The sequence below is a fragment of the Chiloscyllium plagiosum genome, chromosome 4, assembly GCF_004010195.1.
Source record: "Chiloscyllium plagiosum isolate BGI_BamShark_2017 chromosome 4, ASM401019v2, whole genome shotgun sequence".
Taxonomy (NCBI): Eukaryota; Metazoa; Chordata; class Chondrichthyes; order Orectolobiformes; family Hemiscylliidae; genus Chiloscyllium; species Chiloscyllium plagiosum.
The window spans coordinates 26228489-26243987 of record NC_057713.1 but is presented as its reverse complement, the minus strand read 5'-3'; the positions used below and the strand labels follow the sequence as shown (position 1 = coordinate 26243987).

General features: G+C 40.3%; 1 long non-coding RNA gene across 1 annotated transcript in view; it reads left to right on the top strand.

The window, feature by feature from the left end:
• Nucleotides 1-1917: 1917 nt before the first annotated feature.
• LOC122549540 overlaps nt 1918-15499 on the top strand; it is a 62179-nt gene continuing 48597 nt past the window's right edge. Inside the window, exon 1 of the long non-coding RNA XR_006311562.1 lies at nt 1918-2053. This is a non-coding gene — a long non-coding RNA (uncharacterized LOC122549540). The remainder of the gene's footprint in view (nt 2054-15499) is intronic.

Below are 15499 nucleotides of genomic sequence, written 5' to 3'. Positions count from 1 at the left end.
CCCCACCCTCCTCTAGCTTATCTCTCCACGCTTCAGGCTCTCTGCCTTTATTCCTGATGAAGGGCTTTTGCCCGAAACGTCGATTTCGCTGCTCCTTGGATACTGCCTGAACTGCTGTGCTTTTCCAGCACCACTAATCCAGAATGTAGTTTAAAATGGTTGAGCCACCCTGCACAGAGACCTTGTTTTCAATTGACATGCCCTTCCCTCTTTCTTTCTTTTGGAACCTTTGCTTCAAATTGTGCTTTCAAGCGTCCCTTTTGTTAATCTAAAGCATCTCTCATTCTGCATTCTCCCATGCCATCTTTAATGTGGGCTGAGATATATGATATAAATTCAAGTATTTTTTTACCCCAACTCCCACATACCAGGCTTTGTGGAGAATGTGAGGACTGCAGATGCTGGAGATCAGAGTTGAGAGTGTGTTGCTGGAAAAGCACAGGTCTGGCAGCATCTGAAGGGCAGGTGAACTGCTTATGCCTGAAACATTGGTTCTCCTGCTCCTTGGATGCTGCCTGATCTGCTCTGCTTTCCCAGCAACACACTCTCAACTTTGCTATCACAGATCTACTATTAAACACTACCCATTGTTAGCTACTCATAGTCCATATTAATAGTTATTCTTTTTCCTAGGTTGACTATTATCCACTCCTTTCTCTGTCCAACTGTTATCTCCCCTCCCTTTGGGCTCTATCTCCACTTATCATTTGCTCCTTACCCACACCCCATCACCCTATCTCCTGCACAAAAAGTAATTCATTCCTAGCTACCGTCAGTTCTGAAGAAGGGTCGCTGGATCCGAAACATTAACTTTAATTTCTCTCCACAGATGTTGCCAGACCTGCTGAGCTTTTCCAGCAATTTCTGTTTTGTTTCTTTACAAGTTTTTTTTCCTATTTTTTAAACATTGAACATGAACTGTTATGGACAAATGCATAACGTAATGTTTGAAAATGTTCTCCTTACCAATTAATGAAGACATTCCACCATCACACTAGGTCTGATGGGCTGAGTTAAATTTTACCCACTAAGTCCCTGCAATGGCAGTCAGATGTGCTACAGGCTCCATTCAGATGAGCAGCTGGCAGAAACAATTCTTTTAGGTCATGACAAAATAGGTTTTCAAAGGTCAGGAATATAATTGGCGAATAGAGGGATCTTTAGATATGGTGACTTAATACTTTCATCTTTCATTTGTTCCGCTCTATCCATGAAATAGTGAGAGTACCAGGGCTCAATGTAAATGTGGAGTAAATCAGACAGTAAACATTGACATTTGTATATGCGAACTAAATCACAAAAATCTGGAACATGCTGTCAAAGATAATCGATTTCTCCATATAGTGCACTTGAAATTTTTGTCTGTCAGTTCAGCACTGAAATATCTGTACATTGTGTGCTTTCTATATTTCACCATTCATTCCTCAGTAAGAAGACCTGAAAGTTTTAGAGCTGGTGCATTCAGAACTAAGTGGGATTTTGTCAAGTGATATTTACTGCTGAACAACTTCTGCTGAAATACTAACTTTTCAATTGTGGAACTGCATTCTCTCACAATGAAATTAACATTGGAGATTTAAAAATAAATAAGGGTTGAAATGCTTTCATACCATCAAAGGAAAGAATATTTGTGAAATACTGATGGGGGTTATGGAAGGGAGATTAAAATCAACAGAAAATGTTTTAAAAATACATGCATTTTCCTTGTAATCACACATTCCCAACTTGTTTTCAGGGCTTAATTGGTCTCCAACTTAAATTTCACATTCATGCATTGTAGCTTTGTCTCTGCACATCTAAACGAGGATGCTTCTCTCTGATTGTTTGCAAAGCCTGTCTGTTTCTCAGACCACTTGCAGATATCATGGATTCCCTATAGAGGGAGCCACTCTGGAAGAAATACTGGATTCAACAGTATTCTTCTTTTCTCTAATCAACCTGTTACTACGCATCTCAGGAGAAGGTCGGACTGGAACCTGGGCCTCCTGGTCCAGGGATAGGGACAGCAAAGGGCCCAGCAGCATTCTAAAGCTAACCAAAGCAAAACTAAGTGGTGAGTGATTATCATACACCATGGAGTTCAGTATCCAAGTTATTTTATTATTGCTCTTCAAATCTGAGCTCCCTGACTTACCAACAGCAGGGGACTTAAAAGCTTGACACTTTGCTACCTCATGTGTTTCTGTAAATATCTATATTCTAAATGCTACTTTTTCATGATTTTTTTGAACAATGTCTGTTTGATTGAAAATTATATTCAAATGAATCTTAAAATCATACATTACAGAGGAGGCCCTTCAACCCACCAAATCTGCATCAACTGAAGTGACTGGAAATTTACACTAGTCCTAATTTCCAGCACTTGGTTATACCCTTGAATGTAATAATTTTACAATTGCACATCCAAGTACTTTTTAAAAAGATTGAGGTTTTCTACTTCAACTACTCTCCCAGGCAGTGCATTCCTGATTGCCACCACCCTCTGGCTGCAAAAAAGATGTTTCCTCAAACTTCTGTAAACCTCTTGCCTTTCGCTGTAAAGTTATGTTCCCACATAATTGACTTTTCAACTAGGAATCATAGAATTCCTAAAGTGCCAAGAGAGGTCATTCTGCCCATCAAGTCTGCATCAACTCACTAAAGAGCATCCAACTCTATCCTCATAACTGCACAATTATAATCATTAACCCACCTAGCCTGCACATCCCTGGAACAACTAATCAAGGCCAATCCACCTAACCTGCACATCTTTGGACTGTGGGAGGAAACCAGAGCACCCAGTAGAAGCCAAAAGACACAGGGAGAACATGCAGACTTTACACAGACCATTTTCCCAATGCTGAATCAAGCCTGAGTCCCAGGTTGTGGGAGGCAGTAGTACTAACCATTGTGCCATCATGCTACCCAAAGGGGAAAAGTTGCTTCCAATTTATCTTGTCCACACCCCTCTAACCAAATATGTCTCAACCAAGTGCCCTGTCAGCCTTCTCTGCTCTAAAGAAAACTACCTGAACTAATGGTTTGGAGACGCCGGTATTGGACTGGGGTGCACAAAGTTAAAAATCACACAACACCAGGTTATAAACCAACAGGTTTAATAAGAAGCACTAGCTTTCGGAGCGTCGCTCTTTCATCAGATGGTTGTGGAGGACACAATTGTCAGACACAGAATTTGAAGCAAAAGTTCACAGTGTGATGTAACTAAAATTATACATTGAATAATATGTTAATTATTTGTTGAGGCTTTCATCTGTTCGAATATTATGATAGTTTCACTTCTTTCATGTGTAAATCACAAAACCTTTTTTTAAAAAGTTGCATTCTCTGGTTAACTGTAACAATGGGTGTTAGCTAGACAATATGTTTGAAGGTGTTCACCCCCTGTGTTCTCTGTCTTTGCCATAATGTTTAGACTGTTTGTAAACTAAAAAGTGAGATAACAGAGTTTTACATTAATTTGTGCAGTTTTTAAGCAAAGTACAATGTAACTCTACAAGTCCAAATTCACCCCACAAATGTATATGTATATATGTGCATGTGGGTTTTTGTGTGTGTGTGCATGTGTCTGTCTGTCTGGGTTAGGGGGGGTTGTGAGTGAGAGAGAGAGAGTGTATATGTATGTGAGTGTAGAGTGTCTTAAGTCTGTGAAGGGGTGCATGTCTGTGTGTGTCTGAGTGGGGGGTTGTGAGTGTCTGAGAGAGTGTGTGTATATCTGTGTGCTTGAGTGTAGAGTGGTCATCGTCTCTGAGACCTGAACTAATCCAGCCTCTCTTGCTACCTAAAATGCTCCAGTCTGTGCGGCATCCTAGTGAATTTGCTCTGCATCCCTCCCAGTGCAACCACATCCTTCCTATAGTGTGGTGAAGAGAATAGCACACAGCACACTATCTGTGACCTAACAAAGTTTTGTATAACTCCATCATAACATCCTTTGCTTTAATTATCTATGCCATGACAGAAGAAGGCAAGTGTCCATATGCCGCCTGAACTGTCCTGCTACCTTAATGGATCTTTGGAATCAGTAGAAACTAAGTGATTATTTCAGATTATCGCTATACAGGGTTGAAAAGGCTGGGTCAATAATTATATTCAAGGCTGAATGGCCTACTTCTGTTCTGACATCTTCTGGTTGTTTTTGAACCAGCGACTATGAAGGGACTGCAAAAAAGGTCTAAGGCAAATGATGTGTGGTTTGGAGGTGAACTTGAAGTGGTGGTGAGCTGCTTCTTTGAATGCAAAATGTGATTTGGTGGGCTGTTTTAGCAATGTCAAATGTCATCACATTAATAAGTCTGAAGTTACATATAACCCAAATGATGAGCTTCCTTCCTTCAAGGACATTATCTAGCTAGGTGTCTCTCCCCTGGAAATCCAACAGTTTTTGAATGATCAGTATCGACTGTAACATTTCAATTCTACAGATTGAATCTAAATTCCCTAGCTGCCATAGCGGGATTTGAATTTACTTCTGAACAGCATTAGTCAGGACTTCTAGATTCCAAGCCCAGTGATCTAACCATTATGCTATTGTACACCTGCAATGCATTAAAAGTTGATTCTCTTATTTTGGAGAAAATAAGAGCATTAACATTTCGCAAATAACATTAGATTCACATCATGAGGCCTCTTCACAAGAATAGGTTTTTGTCCTACTGCGTTGGCTGATTGTGATAATCAACACAAAAGGTTATTAAAATACCAAATCGCCCATCAGCATTCATCCTGCTTCCTCATCGTTTTGTTTTAATAACACGGTATTCTTATCAGTTAGCAGAAAAATTCCAACTTAGCTTTTTAAAGATGTACCAAAATTGTTTGAAAAATCTCTCTTCCACTTATTTACACATTATAATAATATTTTACACTGAAATGTATTAATATGCTACGTCAGCTGGAACTCATTGCAATAGCAATAACATAACAAGAGTACAAAAGAAACACTGAACAAAATGCAGTCAGGCAAGTCGGCTCTTCAACTGTTTGCACTTCCCCACAGACGCAAGGAGAGATCATAATATTTATTTGCACATCATTTATTTTCTGATAAATTGGATTTCAATGTTTGAATAAGTAATGTGACAAAATCAAAAGTAATGTTCAAAAGGGAATTTGATAGCTAACCATAAAAAGGAAAACAAATGTAAGATATTGGGGAAAGAGCACAGTAACAAGGTCAGTTGTTGTTTAGTAGTACAGAGCTGAAGTAGTGGTGAAAAAAATAAACAGATTTGTTAAAGAATTTTGTCTTGCACTCATCAGGAGAATGTTTGAGAAACAGCAAAGTAAAAGAAAACTGACATTTATGTTGCATGCAAGGAGAGTATGTTCGTAGAGACATTGCTGTGACAATGCACTTGAGAATGATGCTAGTCAGTCATTTGTTTGAGTCTTTTTGCAATCTGCCTTGCTGAGTGTATGATGAAAAGCTTCAGAAAAATGTGTATTTTTACAGTAAGAACAAGATTAATTTGATATGCTGGTCAGAACCAACATGAACCCGAAGGGCTGAATGATCTCTTGAGCTGTTATAAAGCCTAAAAGGGTCTGATAAAAGGTCTATAAGGTTCCTCTTGGACCTATCCGTATATGAAGAAAATAGTGTTCCCAATAAATTGCATCCAGTCCAATGATGCAATCATTTTACAGGACTGCTTCCCAACTTATCATGCATTTTTCTCAATCAAAGAATCTCTCCTCTCCACTACCACCATCACTGTAATTGACAGGGCCCTCACCCTCACAATATATATTTCACTTGCTCATCTTCATTCTTTATCAGCAGGTTAAAAGCCATTATTCTCCAACCCCCATCAGTTCCAAAGATAACTCTTTGGACTTTAAACGTTAACTCTATTTCCATAGGTGCTGTCATACCTGCTGCATTCTCTTTTTATTTACGATCTCCATCATCTGCTGTAATTTGCATTTATTTATATGAACATCTTATGTTGTTGGAGAATTGATAAAACAAGATTAGAAAAGTTCCTTTCACCACGTTTCAAAAACAGTGATTTTCTACAGTCAAATATTTCTCATCTGCTGTATTGACACTGGTACAAATAGCTTTAAGTTGGGAGGACAGCATTATGGATTCATTCACACTACAAATATTTTCTAATGAGCCTGTTCAGAGATGTTTTTACACACCTCTTGGGTAGATGGGACTTGAACTCAGTTATCCTGACCCAGAGGAAGAACACTGCCATTGCAACACAACAGCACTAGTTCACATTTTATTAGAGTATGGAAAGCAGAGTAAAGGAATGGTGTCTGTGCAAAAAACTGGATTTTAACTCATGAAAATTCAGTCGTATTGTTACCACTCTCCCGTAGGCACTAATTGAAGTCCAATTGGTTTTAACCTTTTGCCGAAGGGCGGTACATCATTTAATTTTTTTTTAGCAATATTCAGACTTCGACCAGTTGAAAATCTATCAAATGCAAACCATTTTACTAATACAGTGTATTAAACTGGCTCCTGAAGCTCTCCTATCTGCTTGTGTGTCTCCATGCACTGTTTGCTGAAGTACATCAGCATCACTGCATATTCTAAGTCACTTCTTATTTAGACATTGATCAGGTAAGAAGTCTCAGCGATAGAAGATTTCAGCTCTGTAGCTCCTGCAACAGAAGCTAATAAAGAGTAGCAATATTGTGGAACACCATGACATCCAGACCACCTATGACACGATTTTTTGTCCTCTTCATCCCAGAATCCCCGACCTGATACCAATGTGAAAGTAGCATCACTGTAAGGTCTGTAGTGGTTCAAGGATAAAGCTCATCCACTCAGAGCAAGCCAGATTAGTAATAAATGAAACCTTGCTCATCTCACTAACATCCTTTGAATAGCATTTTAAAAAGTAACTAAGCGCAGTGCATTAAAAAAAATGGGCATTTTGAAATGCTTGTAAGGACCCTAAGGAAACCCTGAGCTTGTGAGCCACAGAAATCAGAAAAGCTCAAAAGGAGGAGAGTTCTGTCGAATGAATAGTAAAGCTAGAAAAAGGAGTCAGGGATAAATAGAGATACAAAAGGCAATTTGTGAGAAAGAGAGAGTAAGAAGCAGACAGTTACAGCATTGGAAGGACAGTCTTTCTCCTCGTTTGCAGGCGATTCCTTGGACAAAATCAACTGGCCTACATAACGATTTACAGACACACTGTTATTACGCACATACTCAAATCAATAAGAGAAACCTTTCGAGATAATCACAAACTGCTAGATACAGTGAGTGAAATACTCAGGCAGGTAATTTTAAAACAAAAAAAATATTTTTCTGTTCTATTTCTCTGTGAGGCGTGAATGCTGCCCTTTAGCTGCTGATAGGCTGAAGTTATTTTCTACTCCAGTGAGAAAGACAGTACCATTAAAAAGCATGTCTGCGCTGCATTTCCTTCAGAGAAGCCTGCACACAACAGGGAAGAATTTCTGCCTGGTATTCCACTCAGACTGGCTGCAACTAAATGCTTTTGGTGGCTGAAGTCAGACGCGGTTCATTCTACGGTGAAAAACTGAGGGCAAAGTCATCAATGGGTGCTCAGGGTAGAACCTCATTTATACTAACTCAACAGGTCACTTTTGACATGCTTTCCTTTTATCTTCTGTTCTTCTGTTGGTTATGATGGTGTATTTGTGTCAGATGAGGCAGAGGCTTTACTTTTTAACTGCAGTTTGAAGTTACAGGTTAGAGACGGAGGACCAAGCTACTCTCAAAGCTTCCTTTTTTGTTAACAATTTACTTATTTACTCTATGAATGTCAGGGAGTCTTCAGCTTGTTTTCAGTTTTGTAGCAATGTAATTATGAAACCACATCAGCCCCATTTAAGTGTATATAGTGTCAGCAGGCTATTTGAACATTGCAGGAATCACAATCTGTTCTCACATTAATTGGGAGCAATGTTGAACTAGAATGATGATGGAAAATCAGTCCCTGTGATTCACTTTCATTACAAATAACCCCCTCTGCCACACATACACACACACACTCAGTGCAGTTCAGTAAAATAACTACACTTGGATCAGATCTTCAATCTGGTCTCAAAAACCAAAGATGGGAATTATTGCCGAAAAAAAAATTTCCTCAGTAATATTAATATGTGACATGCCTTCATTACTGAAGAATTAAAGCTCGTTCAGTACAGACCAGGGGTCAAAACTGGAGGAAATCTCACCCAAACCTTTAAATGAAGTATAAACTTGAATCACATCCAACTCCATCACTTGGAAAAGAACTTGCTGATGAAAAGGATTAGTTGTTAGTCCTGACCCCCACAGCTTTAAGCACAAACGGAGGGATTTTCAACTGCTCAGCCAATTAATGGGAAAGGGAGAGGGATCACCATCTAATCAGGGTATGGTGGGACTTTCGCTGCTGGACAGTCAATGGGAGGCCATCCATCAGTCAAACCTTGGCAACCCTACCCATTGAGACAGGAGCTGCTTACTTGCAGAATGAGACTGGGAGGGACAAATTGCTTACAAAACTTGTAGCTGCCTGACTCCTTCAGCATCAGCTGTTTACGGAAGCTTTTTTGGGCCCACTGGCAGAGGTGGGTCGCTGTTGTAATTTGTCCAAACTGGTTGCCTTCCCATCTCTGGTCCAGACCACAAATTCTTTAAAAATCTGAGCCAGGGGGCAGGCAGCTGAGCTCCTCTCCCCTCCCTAATCCGGAGGCATGGATACTGAATGTGACCTAAGGTTATACAATATAAATTGACAAGACATTACTTTGTATTTTTCTGCCAATGATAAAACTTGCAGTCAGTAATATTTCTATCAGGCATCACAAGGCTCATATATAATATATAAAGTGCATGCCATTTCCCTCTAACCAGCCGTGGAATGGAGCCTCATTTCACTATTGTGCAATTCATGTGACACAACTTTTGAAGACATTTCAAATGCATATAAATTATCTTTTTTTACAAGATCTCAGGTACTAGATTCAGTGATAATAATCAGCTTTCATTAGTAAGTTCATTGACAGAAAGCAGAGTGGAGTGTGATCCAAGCCATTTCTTCATCTAAGTACAGTAGCACCTCGACTTACGAACTTAATTCGTTCCGGGACCCAGCTCGCGAACCGAAAAGTTCGCGAACTGAATCAATTTTTCCCATTGTGCGGATAGCATAAGAATGCTTGGACGAAGCAACGAACACTGTTCACAGCGCACGCGCCAAAGACGAATTGAATGAGATTACGCGGGGCCCGAGAGCTTTTGTATTCAACAAGCGTGTAGCAAAGCAGAACAATGAAACCATGTGGTCACACATGGGCTTTTTGCGTTCGTACATTTGTTCGTACCTTGAATTTCATACGTACGTTGAAGCAAAGTTTTACATACAATCCTGTTCATAAACTGATTTGTTGAATGGGGTCATTCGTATATCGAGGCACTACTGTATTTGGGTGATATATTTTCAGGTTTTGATCCCTGGTCTGTACTGAGCTAGTTTCAATTCTGTTTTGGTGAAAACAGCAAGAGGTTGAGTTTCAGTTGTGAATCACAGGTAGGGAAATTCAGACACTGTATAAGAAATACATGATAGTGTTAGAGAAATGTGTCAGTGATGTCTCCACTCCTCCATTTTGGGGATTCAATGGAAGACCATTAAACAAGTGTTACTCTTTCTTGAGGCCAGTTCCACAACAATTTAGGTAAAACTACAGAATCATTTTCCATGGATTGAACACTTCATCCATCTGAAAATCACATCATCTAGCAAGTCCTGCTTTCTCAAGTTTCAAATCACCAGCCTTCCAGGGAAGGACATGGAAAACGTTTGGCAGCAGAATTGACATCAGTGACAACTAAGACTTGCTCCCAATCATTCAGAATGGAGACCACTCCATATTTAAGCTCCATCACATTATAGGTCACTTGGTCTTAGAGATGAAGCAGAGCAACAAAAGAGAGAAAGCAAGACAAATAAAACAAATTCTGCTCTCCAGAGCATGATACTTAGTGAGACGTTCGGCCCCATGGACCTACAGAGTTCTGGGGTACGAATTGGCCTCTTTGCTGGCCTGTGAAAATCCACGGCAGTAGCCCACAACTCTGAGCAGACATCATCGTCAAATCAAGGCACAGCTGAGGACAGCTCCATCATGGAGCATGCCTCTGAGATTAAGAGACATACAATTGTACCGTAAGAGATGTTGCTAACACTGGGAGTTGTCTTGCACAAACATTGCAGCTTAAGCGCTAGTTGTCATTATTATGTTTTCTGGTTTCCAAAAGATAAAAATAATTATACTTTCAACTCAAAATAATAAAGATCTGTTGAGTGTGTTTCTTGCTGCTCTGTATGTGGCAGGTGGACTAACAGACTAACACAGTGGACTGAATCTTACATTTGCATTGGGTTTTTTGGAGGGATTTTCACTGTGAAGCCTAACCAGGTTTCTCACTGTATATTAGCAAACACGCCTCATCAAGAACCCTCCATGGTCTTCTGGGATCACTCACATCCAATTGTATCCCCAATGTACTGTGCACCATTTTACAAGACAGTAACTAGATATCCCAGAGTGACTAGCCTAGGAACCCTCCAACCACAAGGGATGAACTCAGATTTCTCCAGTTTCCTCATTTCCCCTCCCCCGTCGATTCTCCTGCTCCTTGGATGCTGCCTGACCTGCTGCGCTTTTCCAGCCATACATTTTCATCCCAGAGTGACTGGCAACCCTGGAACCAGTGTTATCTCTAAAAGTCCAACGTTCATCTGGCTGAGCGATGTCAGTCTGGAGCTGCACTTCAAGGGACCTGACATTTGCCCTGAACATGGCAGATGAGGGGGGGGGGGGGGGAGGTGTGGCAAGACCTGGCAATCCTTCTGAATTGGATGGCTCACAGGCAGAAATTCCTCTTGCCCCAACACCACCAAGTAAAAATAGTTGAGAATGCTAACCTGATCTGAGGAAGCACCCGGGTTACAGCACTCTAAATCATCCAGAGGAATGCCCAGCACTGTAGGAAAAAAGGTCAATGACTTTTTCAACTGCCCCAGCGTAAGTGCTATCAACTCTCTCTCCAATCTTATACTCATTATCTCTGTGAACCATGACAAATTTCCTGGCTTTGTGTCTGTGCCAAATAGTATGGCAATACAGCAGTCTGAGAGTCTGGTCTCTCTGGCACAGTAGGAAATGTGCAGAAAGTCAAGGTAGGTAAGTGTGAATACCCAGGTAGGTAAAGGTAAAAGTGAGTGAGCATTAAGCAACCAGCTCAGCGATGAAGCCTGGGCCAGTACCTGAGCTGGATGCATGTCCCGGAGCACAAAGAGTCCTTGCAGCAGCACTACAATGTTAATCGCTAGGGCAGCTTGAGGTGCAGCATTGAAGTGTAGATGTATCCTGTGTGTAGATCAAAGATTGCTGTGAGGGTTCTTAGAAGCTGGCACATGTTGAATACGAATGTCCATGGCCATGAGGTGCATGTGACTGGTGCCCCTAGATTGAGCCTTGAGGTATTAGTGCTCAAATGTCCAAGAGGCAGATTTGGAGCAAGAGGCAGATTGAATTCTCCAGGTATCCACTCTGATCTCCATGTCAATTTTTTTTTAATGTCTACTCAGTATGTTTGGTAAGATAGAAAGCTGGATATTAATGGGGCAAGTAACAAGCTATAATCTCTCTTAGTTGTGAGCTCGCCACTAACTCATCTCACCACTTCATGATGCATAAGAGATACAGTGAGTTGCTTCCAATGTCGAGATGGGCCTCACTAGACTTTTTACATGATTCTGCTACTAATCCCATTGTAGCCCACATCACTTATACATAGAATCATATACTCCCTAAAGTGTGGAAGGCCATTTGGCCCATGAGGTCCACACTGACCCTCCAAAGAGTATCCCCCTCAGACCCCCCCCCAGTCTGTCTCTATACCCCGCACATCCTAGGGCTATTTCAACTAGCCTGCACATTCCTGGACTCTATGGGCAATTTAGCATGGTCAATTCGCCTACCTCTGCACATCTTTGGACTGCAGGAGGAAACCGGAGCACCCGAAGGAAACCTATATGGAGAAGGTGCAAACTGCACATAGACAGCCACCCGGATCCCTGATGCTGTGAGGCAACAGTACTAACCACGAGCCATATGCCGCCCTAAAACCATCATGCCGTACCTTTGTAAAATTCTGCCCATTCTTTTTCATCACATGCCTCCAGCGCAGAAATAAAATATGGAAACCAGAATGTAAGTTGCCATAACATTACAAACAATTCTAAGAGGACTTGGCAGAGCGGATGCTAAAAAGGTGTTTCCCATTGTAGGAGAGTTAGGTCTAAAGTCAATCTCCCATTGATAATGGAGATAAGGATATTTTCTTTGTGTTTTAGAGGATTGCGTGTCATGGAACTGTCTACCCCAAACTGGTGGAGGCAGGAACATTGAATATTTCAAGGTTGAATTAGATATGTTCTTGACCAATAATGGGGATAAGCAGGAAAGTGGAGTTGAGGCCACAATCAGGTTAGTCATGATCTTATTGAATGGTGGAACAGGTTCACTCAGCCAAATGGCCTACACCAGCTCTTAATTCATATGTTTGTGTGTTAATATAATAATTATTGTGTGATTTCACTTCGTTGGTGTTGGCCTGTTCATTGAATGAGAAACTATTGGAAAACTAATCTCTACAAAAACCATTGCAGCTTTCAGTTGCAGAATATTCATCATTATTTTCATAACTTACCATTCTAAGACAAAAAGTGTTGAGAAGAGCATCAAACCTTCATGAGCATTAGCTCTTTTTTTGTTGACCTGGCAAAGGTACTTACTTCTGTGAATCATGGTGCACTATGAGAGATTTGCCAATGTTTTGAATTCCCTGGTAGATTTGTGAACCTTCAGCAACTGAAGTGAATATGAGCTAAATGCGGTAGAACACGTTCATCTCGGAATCAAATCATTTTTGGTTCAAGTCTCACTCCAGAGACTTGTACACAAAATCAAGGATGAATTTCCAGGACTGTACAGCAGGAGTGTTGCATTGCCATAAGTGCTGTTTTTCTTACGAAATGCTGAGTTTAGGTGCTGTCTGTCCTCTCAGGCACAGCTTTAAAAGAGCAGCAAAGTAGCAGCAAAGTCTTTCTGTTGTCTTGGATAATAGCTATTCCAAAGCAACAATACAAAAACTGATCATTAGCTCATAACACAGCCAACATCTGCAATGTATTCACTGTTTCAAAATGAGTCTAAAATCTCATCAGTAATGTTTCCATGAAACGTTATGGGGACATAACTACACAGTACTTGAAATTTCTCTGAGATATATGCATGAACGTGGCTGCCTAAATAAGTTTGAAAGAAACTGTACATTCCAAATAATTCTAAAGGGAGCATTTCTCACCATATGTGCTTGAAAATCTCAAGTGGGACTTCTAACTGAAATATGAGAGCACAACCACTAAGCCAGGATAGCATGTTAGTCAAAGATGGTGGAAATATACAACAGATTGATTAGCACCTGAAATGAAGAAAGGTGCAGAATTAGGCTCTGCTAATGAAAACTCTTGATAGAATGGAAGAAGTTATTTAATTTTCGGATCCTAGAGGACCTACTGTGTGTTAATGCACTTTCTGTTCTTGTGTTAAAATACATGCCTGATGTCTTCACTGAAATAGCAGGTAATGTAGTCACACAAAGATTTCATACAGTTTCTTGTAACTAATGTTGCACCATATGATCTCAAACAATACTAAATTGAGCTTGGCTGATTACTGCGGGAATGAAATTCCCCTTTTAATGAAAAAGTCTCTTTTTCTGCATAATAACCAAATTTGCAAGAGTGTACAAGTTTAAATTCTGTGTGTTTATACATAGGGAGTTGGCAGGTTGGTAATGGCATTTACCTTCTTTGATAATGTATGATATCCGACATGTGAGTCTGTGTACAAATGAACACCCAAAGAAGATGCAGGCCATTTGGCCACTCTTCTACCTTGAAATTACCTCATGTTTGATCTGATTGTCATCATAAATTCACATTCCTGCCTATCCTCCATAACCTTGCTTGTTAAGAATCTATCCATCTTTGTTTTATTAAAGTAATCAATGGCAGCTTCTACTGCTTTTTCAGGAATTGAGTTCAGGCTCAAAGACTCATCACCCTCTGTAAGGAAAATAAAAATGTTCCTTATTTGTTTTAAATATTTATTTGAAAAAAGAGTCTTAGTTCTATATCCTCCCAAAAGAGAAACATTCTCTCAACATTTATCCCACCAAGACTGCTCAAGATCCGAAATGTTTCAATCAAGTCACTTTAATCTTCTACACTGTAGTAGATACAAGTCTAGCATGTCCAACTTTTCCTCATAAGACAATCCTTTCATTCCAGGTATTAGTCTAGCAAACCTTCTTTGAACTACTTTCAATACATTTACCCCTCACAAACAAACAAACAAACACAAAGAACAGGACATTTGAAACCTGAAACAAAAACAGATATTGCTGGAGAAACACAGCAGCTCTGACAGCATCTGTTGAGAGAAACACTGAATTACTATTTTTAATCCAGTGACTCTTCATCCTAACTGGTTGTACAGTTCTGATAAAGTGTCACTTGACTCAAAATGTTAACTCTGTTCTTCTCTCACCAGATGCTGTCAGACCTGCTGCGTTTCTTCGGCAATTTATATTTTTTAACCATATAACTGCTTTCCTGAATATATTGCAAACGTAGCTGAGTTGAAGAACAAATATTATTTTAATCCTTTTTTGCAGCATGGGATCACTAACAACTTTACACCTGATGGTAGCATGACAAAATGGACACTCAATCAGTCAAGTAAGCTTATTGTCCAGGCAGTGAAGGGGAATATAATTCCCAACATCTTATCTCACACCTCTTCAACCCTAGGTGTTTTGGAAAGGTAAATCAGAGCAGGACTCATACACTTAATGATAAGAGCCTTTGGAGTGTTGCCGAACAAAGGGACCTAGGTGTGCAGGTTCATAGTTCCTTGAAAGTGGAGTCTCAAGTAGATAGGATGGTGAAGAAGGTGTTTGGTATGCTTTCCTTTCTTGGTCAGTGCATTGAGTACAAGAGTTGGGAGGTCATGTTGCGGCTGTACAGGACATTGGGTTGGCCACTTTTGGAGTATTGCGTGCAATTCTGGTTATCCTGCTATTGGAAAGATGTTGTGAAACTTGAAAGGGTTCAGAAAGGATTTACAAGGATATTGCCAGGATTGGAAGATTTGAGCCCTAGGGAGATGATGAACAGGCTGGGTCTGTTTTCCCTGGAGTGTCAGAGGCTGAAGGGTGACCTTATAGAGGTTTATAAAATCATGAGGGGCATGGATAGGATAAACAGACAAGGTCTTTTCCCCAGGGTGGGTGAGTCCAGAAGTAGAGGATATAGGTTTAGGGTGAGAGGGGAAAAAGTTAAAAGGCATCTAAGGGACAATTTTTTCATGCACATGATGATGCATGTATAGAATGAGCTGCCAGAAAAATTGGTGAAGGCTGGTACAATTACAACAT